The sequence below is a fragment of the Sinocyclocheilus anshuiensis genome, unplaced genomic scaffold, assembly GCF_001515605.1.
Source record: "Sinocyclocheilus anshuiensis isolate Anshui unplaced genomic scaffold, SAMN03320099.WGS_v1.1 scaffold323, whole genome shotgun sequence".
NCBI classification, from domain to species: Eukaryota; Metazoa; Chordata; class Actinopteri; order Cypriniformes; family Cyprinidae; genus Sinocyclocheilus; species Sinocyclocheilus anshuiensis.
Window position 1 is genome coordinate 300,983 of NW_015548198.1, and position 10,419 is coordinate 311,401.

A 10,419-nucleotide genomic window follows, 5' to 3' on the forward strand; every position below is an offset into this window, starting at 1 on the left:
GTTTGCTGGAACCACAAGCAGTTCTGTCTTGGCAAGGTTGAGTTGAAGGTGATGGTCCTTCATCCAGCAAGAAATGTCTGTTAGAAAAGCTGAGATGCGAACAGCTATCGTCGGATCATCAGGATGGAATGAGAGGTAGAGTTGAGTGTCATCAGCATAGCAGTGATATGAAAAGCCATGTTTCTGAATGACAGAACCTAGTAATGCCATGTAGACAGAGAAGAGCAGTGGTCCAAGAACTGATCCCTGAGGCACCCTAGTAGTTAGATGTTGTGACTTGGACACCTCACCTCTCCAAGATATCTTGAAGGACCTCTCTGAGAGATTAGACTCAAACCACTGGAGTGTGGTTCCTTAGATGCCCTTTGCCAATAGGGTTGACAGGAGGATCTGGTGGTTAACCGTGTCAAAAGCAGCGGACAGATCCAGCAAGATAAGTATTGAAGATTTGGAATCTGCTCTTGCCAGTCTTAGGGCTTCAACAACTGAAAGCAAGGCAGTCTCGGTTGAATGTCCACTTCTGAAACCAGACTGGTTGCTGTCGAGGAGGTTGTTTTGTGTGAGAAAGGCAGAGACTTGGTTGAACACAGCTTGTTCAAGTGTTTTTGCAATGATAGGAAGAAGGGAAACCGGTCTGTAGTTCTCTAAAAGAGATGGGTTAAGGGTGAAACGAAATGAAACTGCAGCAGATTGTCATCATTCAAATCATAAGTCACTTTTCAGTTGAAAATCACGCAGTAGTCTAAATACTGATTTTAAAAACGACAATCAAAATTAAAATGGATTAACTTAGTGGTAAAATTGCTTTGGGCAGGGGAGTCTGTTGGTGCCCTGAATTTCACAACTCTATGACTTTGTGAGTTACATCAGATCTGACCTTACCAACCTTATTCAAGGAGGAAAAATGTGAGCTATATATTTTCTGTCAAAGGGTTCATAAATAGAAGTGTGTCTGGTAAAGGTAGCTAGCAGACTAGCTAATTTGTTATAAATGTTTTGAATATAGGTATTGAATACACTATGGGGTCAATGAACGCGCTGGCGCGTTTTGGTGGATTTTTTCCACATAAGTTTGCAGCTACAGTAAATCGACTTAAACTACTCTGTCACTTTTTATTATACAGAAACGAATAATATATCATTAGAAACTAAAGGGTCTGTTTTTATTTCTGTACACTCACATTAACGACAAAAACGATATGTTTTTATAAAATAAAGAAAGGCTAGGTTGCATACCTGCAGATGCTTCCTCAGGTTCGACATTGAAGCCTTTGATGTCGAAAGCATTTTAACAGCTGGCAAACAAACTTTGCACTGAACTGCTATATTTGCGCCCTTATCGGATTTCAGGATGAAATTATTTTTAAATTTCCAGCACTGAAATGCATTTTTATCACTCACCATGGTGGCAACTCTCAGACAGGTTGTAGTAGCCTAAAGCTTTTTAGTGGCAATGTGGATTAACGTAATTGGCAGACGTGGTGCGCCGCAAATTCAAACCAGAGAACCAATCAAAATCATCAGAATAGCACCACTTTAATAAACGGCCTTAGCACAAGGCATAGTGCAAATCAAAAACAGACAAAGCAACAAATTAATATTATTTAACCTATCCTAGGTTTTTAAAGAAAATATTCAGATGTAACCCTATTTGTAATCTTTAACATTTTCATAAGTAACTCTAATTTAAGTACCCATTTTTTCTCAGTAACTGTAACGAATTACTGTTACATTTATTTTGTAATTAAATTATGTAACGCTGTTACATGTAACTAGTTACTCCCCAACACTGTCCAACCCCATACCCAAACTTAACTACCTTACTATCTATTAATGTGCTGCAAATTAGGTGTTTAATGAGGCAAAGTTGTAGTTAATAGTGAAAATTATGCCTTAATAAAGTGTGACTAAATAATCCAATCAAGTATGTTTTATGCCATGGTTTATGTCATCTTTTCATGTGCAGTTCTGGTCTCTGTTCAGGCTTCCCTTTGTTACTTCTTGATTGTGTGCACCTGTTTCTTGTTAGTCTTTTCAACCTGTGTGTATATATAGTCCTTGTGTTTCCTATGTTCCTTGTGAAGTCATGTTTAGGCTGTTGTGTATGGTGAGCCTAGTTCTGATAAAATAAAGTCTATATTTTATAATGTTTGAAGATTGTGACATAAAATGCCGTTAAAAGGACTGAACGCTAAAATGTGTACAAAATAAACTGAACACAAAATAATTATAGAATTGAAACTGCATTTGCATAGGTCAGCAGAACCGTACTGATCCGGTGTTTGAAACACTGAGAGTGGGTGTAATTATGGCCAATAAAGAGAGAAAGAAAGGTTCTGAGGACAAAAAGAATGTAAGCGGTCACATTCTGCTGTCAGGAATTATCAAACATGTACCTGAGGTCTTCCTGTTATGAAGAATATAATGAATCTTTTCTTAAGATGATGATGATGATGATGATGATGATGGAGGAGGAGGAAGCTCAACATCCGAAAGAGGATGAAGAGGCTGGTGAGGGTAAGTTAAATTTTTTGTTCTATGTATGGCGAAATTCCGCAGGTAAAATGCAGTCATGGCATTAGGAATCCACGAGATTGAGAATTTAATTTGAGGAGCATGTGAGGTGAAAAATTTCCCCATGCACATTTGACATCAAGTTCAACAGGCAAAGTTGCCACATTTACCCATATAAAACTGCTTGGTTCTTCTTCCAATGTCTGGACAGCTGGGGAACCTGCATGATAACCTTCTCCTCTTCTCTGCTGTCTATATACCATAATTAATTAGTTTAGATTCCACCGCCACTGTTATTCATTTAATTGTTGTTTGTACATTCGTTATCTGATTTTTGCTCTTGTCACTTTATATGTCATTCATTTTCTTTCTCCATATACGTGTATATGTCGTTTCAGTGTTTAATGCATTATATTCTTTTCACATACATATTTGTATGGGCTGGATTTAATTGTCCATATAATACATTGTTCCAAATTCGAATAGGCTTTGTATATATATATATATATATATATATATATTTATAGTTCAGTCATGAAACTCTAGATGGCGCAGGCTGACAGGTTGTTAATGTAACTGATGATATTCAGAGAGTTAAAACGACTGTTAATAGCAGTATGCATAGCAAATCAAGTAAAATTATCACTGTTGTTTATAGCAGTAGCAGCAGAAAGTATCTGGTTGCATGAAATTTCAGTGATAACACATGGGGTAAGTAACTCTTTAAAATTGAAATAGGCTTTTATTACTTTGTTTATTTAACAGGGCGTACAGAGATTTTGTGAATTCTTCAAAGCGAAATAGGCATTATTTGTTTGCGTTTCATTGTTTAATAAAGACTCTTAGTAATTCTAAGTACATTCGTGCAGCTGTAGCAGCAGTATGCATAGCTATTCAGATCACAAATTTTAGCGAATTTAATAGCAGCAGAATGGCATAGCAAATTCATATGCAATGTTAGAAATAATATTAGCAGCAGTCTGCATAGCAACTAATTATTATTGCTAATATAGCAGGGGCAGCAGAAAGCACTTTAGTTGCATGAAATTTCAGTGATAATGCATGGATGGGCTACAGCAATTCTAGTACTTTCACAGAGTGTAGCAGCAGTATCCATAGAATCAGATTGTATTATTAGCGAATTATTAATAGCAGTGTAAAACCTGTAAGCCCCTGTATAGTTCTTTAAAAGTTCTTTAACTGTCTCTTAGTCTCTTAGTTTATTTGGGGAAAGGGTTAAAACAACATTAAAATACAGTCTATTTCTTGAAGATACAAATTTTTTTTGCCCCCAAGGCCCCCATAAGGAAATATTCCAGGGCCCCCACATGAGACCTTTGACCCCAGAAAAAAAGGACCTCTCCACAAACAGCAACACCAACTTCACACGTTACTAACCAGTTAGACTTTATTTCTGGAGTATATAAAACAGAAGTTCTTTATTGACAATTAAGGTTTAAATGTTTTTTTTTTTTTTCAACTTACCGTTTTGGTGAATAGTGTTTGCTTTAGTTGCCTCTTGACCCTTGACTTGTTAAACATGAGTCTCTGGTTGCATTTTATCAAAATCTGTAGTTCTTTTATGAGTTTTATATTATTGCAGTTCTACAATACTACGTGCCAATGTGAGAAAATTGTATAAACCACATTTAGAATTATGGGTTATACAGAGGTTTCAATTCTGTCACTCATAGACATCAAGAATCAGCATGTGAATCTCAGCAATGGTGACAAAATAGTCTGATAATTTTTATATGATTTTTGAACATCACAAAACAGGGCAGTAAAAAGTCACAACAAAAATAAAAGCAAATAGTAAGAATAAAAGAAAATACTAAGACAATGCAGCTGCATAATTTATTCATGTCGCAAAGCATGCTGGGAGCCATGGATGAGTTATGATTGGTGCACCATTGTTGAGAAAAAGTGCTATATGGCACGTCTTATGGTTGTACATGGCACCATTTGACAAAGGGCTATATGGCACCTCTTATGGTTCTACATGGCACCATTTGACAAAGGTGCTATATAGCACCTGTGAAAATAGGTGCTAAATAGCACTAAAAGTGGTTCCCCTATGATTATAAGCCAAAGAACCACTTTTAGTGCTATATAGCACCATTTTTTTAGAGTGTATAGCAGCGGCAACAGAAAATACATTTAGTTGCATGAAATTTCAGGGTCCCACTTTATATTAAGTGGCCTTAACTACTATGTACTTACATCAAAAAAAAGTACAATGTACTTATTGTGTTTATATTGTATTGCAAAACACTTTTGCTGCTATTGAGGTGGGATAGGGGTAAGGTTAGTGACAGGTTTGGTGGTATGGGTAGGTTTAAGGGTGGGTTAAGGTGTAAGGGATGGGTCAACAGTGTAATTATAAATGTAATTACAGAAATTAATTACAGATGTAATTACATGCATGCAATTTTTAAAATATAAGTACAATGTAAAAACATGTATGTACACAATAAGTGCATTGTACCAAATTATTAATTTAAATGTAAGTACATAGTAGTTAAGGCCACTTACTATAAAGTGGGACCAATTTCAGTGATAAGATAACGCTTGGATGGTAGTGAACTTTTTAGGTGAAATAGGCATTTTAATACTTTGCTATTCAATTCAACAGAGTTTATAGAACTCTTCAAAGCGAAATAAGCTTTAATTGGCTGTTTTTAGTTATTTATAAAGGGGCAGTAGCAATTCTAAGTACTTTTGTGCCGTAGCCAGTATGCATAGCTATTCAGATCGCAATGTTAGCAAATTTTATAGAATGCATAGCAAATTCAGATGCAAGATTAGAAATAATATTAGCAGCAGCATGCATAGCAAGTCATATTATTTTGCTAATATAGCAGCAGCAGCAGAAAGTGCTTTAGTTGCATGAAATTTTAGTGATAAATCATGGAGGGAAAATTTGGAGGTAAATCATGGGGGGCTTACAGCAGGTTTCGTGCAGCAGCAGTAGATTATGCTTCGTAAATTCTGATTAAATATTACAACCGGAACAGCTCGCACAGTAAATTCCTACTACAACATTGTGAATATCATTAACAGCAACAGCATCTACTGAATATTATCATAGCAGCAGTAGCAGAGGTTTTGTTGCATTGGCCGTATCGCACTGCATACATTGCGGACAGCTTTACCTATCGTAACGGGTCTATTGACTTTGTCATGTTGTGCTGCTCGCGTCTGGCGTAGACACCATGTTAGAGTAAAATAGGCATGCGCCTAGCTACTTATGCCTAATTTATGGATCTCTCAGCAGTTCAGTCTCTTGTGCAGTAGCAGCAGCTTGCTTAGGCATTCACCCATCGAGATTTTTCTCAGCAGCAGCATGCACAGCATTTCTATGTTGCGAATTTTAATTCGGACACAATTAATATAAAAGCAGACAACTGCATTTAAATATAGTCACTATAGTGTCCTGCTCAAGACCATCTTGGAACGAGCCATGCCTTTAGCAATGATGTGTTCATACAATGCAAACATTATTGTTCTAATTGTCTATTGTAATATACAACTGTCTATTGTAATATACCTGCACATACAATTGTCAATTTATATATTTTTATTCCTTATTTACTTGTTCTATTTTTAAAACTCTAGATGGCGCAGACTGACGGGTTGTTAATGTAACTGATGATATTCAGAGAGTTAAACGACTTGGCACAAGCTGATTGGTTCATGCTGCATATGCAACCAATGAGCTTACTGCCTTGCATTTATATGGCTGGCTAGCATTCACTAGAGATTCCTGCAGCGTGCTTTCAGATTTTCTCTGAAACCCTCCACCTTCCCCAGCTCCACCTGTATAGATCTGCTACGGGTTATTTTATATGCTATTTGTGCAGCAGCAGTATGTGCAGCAGCAGTATGTCTTAAATAAGTCACTGTAACAGACCAAAGCAGCTGAGAGACATCACAGATAGCTAGACCTGCCACTGGGCATTGGTCTAATAGCACATTGATACCCAGGGATATCAGTGCAACTGGGTGAACCATAGTGGATAATGTGCTGTTTCATTAAAAGCAAACAAATCTACTTTCACTATGTCAAATTTCCTCCAGAATAACTCCAAACTGTATTTGATTCCAGTTTCATGCCAATGTTAGAATGGGCCATGATCGCATTCCCCACTAATGTTTCAGATAGGACACAATTGTCTTCTTGTCTGGCCTTATCTCTACACCTCTTGATGGAAATCTGAGGAAAAGGCAATCAGCCAGCAAGGTGTGAAAGCAGAGTCATCTGCCAGAAAACAATAATCTAAAATGGACTTTTATTCTTCAGTTGGGGTCTCATCCATCCAGTCCCGGTGCCATTTTCCAATGCATGGGAGGTGATCCCAAGCAGCTTAGTGAGAATCACTGTGGGGTTAAAGTTTGGCTTCAGCCTGACCCAAGAGTGTAAGTTTGGTTTGAGAAGTGGGGGGGACACAAAATGGGGGAAAATGTTTTCGAATCCCATTTCCTGCATTTACATACATTTAGGGACTATGGTGATACAAAATCCAGGAAATAATTAAGTTGATTAATGATCAATTCTGCCAAAAAGAATAGTAGGAAAAGTGAAAAGTGATTCTTTTAAATACTAAAAGCGCCAGTAGGTGGCGGTAAGTCATTGTCTTAATGCGTGAGTCATCGAGTCATTTGTTCATTCAGTAACTAAGCAAGTGGCTGTATTTATAAATTAATCATTGAATCAATGACTTTCGCGAACGATTCGTTCACGAAACACCGCAAAACTCAGCATTTTGTTCGCGTACCCCTTCTGTCGCCTCACCTACCCCAGTTCGGGAAGCACTGTTCTACATTAAATATTTAGCTAACAACAGTCTGAAGTTACCTAGCAACAGTGTATGTTAACGTTCGATTTGAATCCCATTTCCTGCATTTACATACATTTAGGGACTATGGTGATACAAAATTCAGGAAATAATTAAGTTGATTAATGATCAATTCTGCCAAAAAGAATAGTAGGCTACTAAACTATGTATAAGAAAAATATGTCTTACTTTCTTTATTGTTTAATAGGGGCCGAATGCCAAGACTTGAGAGAATCATTTTATAAAGTCGAAAATGTTCACCATTAATGTTTTGAATAATGTTTAAATAATGTGAGACTCAATTTCCACTGTTAAACAAACTTTTATTTCAAACTAACCGCTGTACCTGAAAATATAAAATAAATCACTTGTTGCACAGGACAGAATGTTCTACATCAGTGGTTCCCAGACTTTTTAGAGTGGAGTACCCCCTGGGGCATTTCTGCGTACCCCCTCTTTTCCACTTAGACTGCACCTTTTCCATTTAAGGACAATATTTGTCCCCTAAATTGACTTTCCAATGCATTTTTTATCTTTATAAATAGAATATTAATGTTTAAAAAAAAATAAAAATTCAATAGATTAATTATGCAATGATGATAAAAAAGTGAAAAGTGATTCTTTTAAATACTAAAACCGCCAGTAGGTGGCGGTAAGTCACTGTCTTAATGCGTGAGTCATCGAGTCATTTGTTCATTCAGTAACTAAGCAAGTGGCTGTATTTATAAATGAATCATTGAATCAATGACTTTCGCGAACGATTCGTTCACGAAACACCGCAAAACTCAGCATTTTGTTCGCGTACCCCTTCTGTCGCCTCACCTACCCCAGTTCGGGAAGCACTGTTCTACATTAAATATTTAGCTAACAACAGTCTGAAGTTACCTAGCAACAGTGTATGTTAACGTTAGCTCAGTCAACATAGGCAAACATTAACAGGTGTAGACAGAAAATATGATTATCCTGACCTGAGCTAATTTACTGAATCAACCAACTCGCATCTCCTTTCTTTCTTTCTTTTCATCCATGATGACATTAAAGTCATCTGTTGCTGCTTCTGGCGTTTCATCGCTGACTGTGCCACAACCGTGATACCCAAACATTCATTGAGCTATTTTTAGAGTGCACAAGACGTTCCTGGACGCGGACGCGCGTGTCTGTGTCCTGCTCCTCCGTGTCCGTGACGATGACGGCTTGCGGTTAAAAAAATCATAACAAACGAATTTGAAAGTGGGGGGGACACAAACGTGATTTTGAAAAGTGGGCGGGGACATGTCCCCCCTGTCCCCAGTGGAAATTACGCCCCTGGCCTGACCTCCAGTGAACTCCACATATTCTAACTCCATCATAGACATACCATATTCCCATTTGTCCTCTAGCCCATAAGAAAACACAACATGTGCTTCGGGGCTTGGAAACAGGGACCTTTGAGTGAACTCAACAGGTAAGCAACACACAGTCTAAAGAGCTTGAAGCCCAAATGCTCAAATTTCAACTCTGCTTATGTAGTGACCTCCCAGATGTCAAGTGGTGCTAACATCAGAGCACAGAATTGAGCATTTCTAAGTTTGCAGCGCAGGCAATCAGATCCCTCCAACACAGCCCTGGTGCAACAAACTTCCAAACAGGCAACATCCATATTGAGCATACTTTCACCAACAGTAAATCACATGAAAGAGGTAGAACCTTCCAGTTAGTCATAGGAATAATGGGCTGAGACCATCTGGGCATTGAAGGATCTGCCATGATGATGCAAAGCCTGCGCTTAGTGGGCTATGATGACATAGCTCCTTATGGGCAATGTGTACCATTGAACTGTACAAAAGAACTGTTGTGATTCTGTAGGACTTCAGAGCATGTGACCACTGATGTGTTCCCATTGTGCAATCAACAAACACTGAGTTACTATAAAAGAGAATACCCTACCAATTGAGCCAAAAAAACTGCAATGTATTATCACCAGCTTAACTGCTTACTGATCTTTTTCACCTGACAATATGCCTGCTAATTCTGGTATTTTGAGAGGAAAAAGAAGACAATTTGCATTTTAATCAGTTTATACTGGCTTTTTATATTCATTAATTCCAAAAAGATATTTTGAATGGGCACACTTTATCCTTTAGGAAAGCAAGATGGAGACAAGAAAGACAAAACAGCAACAAATGACAAGGTAAAAGGCTGCTCCACTAGTGTTCATGCTGTGTCAAACCAAGAAACATTTGCATTTACCTTTTATAGATTTAAAAGTTGCATGGGCTGGTTTGTCAACTTTACACAGACTTTATATACTTTCTTGTGCTGACGCTGATTGTGTCCAGAATATTTAATATTATTATTTAATTTCGAGTTTAAATGTATGTGTGTGTGTGTGTGTGTGTGTGTGTGCTCTTCAGTTTGTCTTGGTGCTTGTTGCAACTTGGGTAGTTTTTAGCAGTCATTAGAGGTGCTTGCTAAGCCACATATCACTATCACTATTACTATTGCTCATAGTGATGGGTTAGGGGTTGAAACACAACTCTAAATACAGCACAGCATGAAAGGTACCTCAAAATGTGTGGTTTGCTGTGGAAAAGGTGTGCTATTTAAAGGGGACATCAGATGCCCATTTTCCACAAGTTGATATGATTCTGTAGGGTCTTCATGAAAAGTCTATTACATACTTTTGTTAAAATGTCTCAATGGTAGTGTAAAACAACACCCTTTTTACCCTATCAAAAACAGCTCTGTTCACAGCGAGCCATTTTGGTGCATGTCCCTTTAAATGCAAATTTAACTGAATTATGTCCACCCCGCCCCTCTCTTCTGTGGGGTGGCGAGCAGTTCTCTGAGACTGTAAACTTTAGCCGCATTTAGCCATGGAAGATTGCTAACTAGCACATTATTAACAAAGGCGATTTGCAAAGATTCATAAAAAACGTCTCCAGGTTACGCATGCAACCATGGTTCACCGAAGGGAACGAGACGCTGCGTCGAAATGCTTTGGGAATGCCTTCAGCATGACCACGCTCTGAATCACATGTGTAATCAGTCCAATGGATGGGCGAGACGTCACGGGCGGGGTGACGTA

At 38.0% G+C, this 10,419-nt stretch overlaps 1 pseudogene; it reads left to right on the forward strand.

The window, feature by feature from the left end:
• The window catches only part of LOC107653239 (SH3 and cysteine-rich domain-containing protein 3-like), a 41,650-nt pseudogene that overhangs the window by 10,319 nt on the left and 20,912 nt on the right, over positions 1-10,419 (forward strand).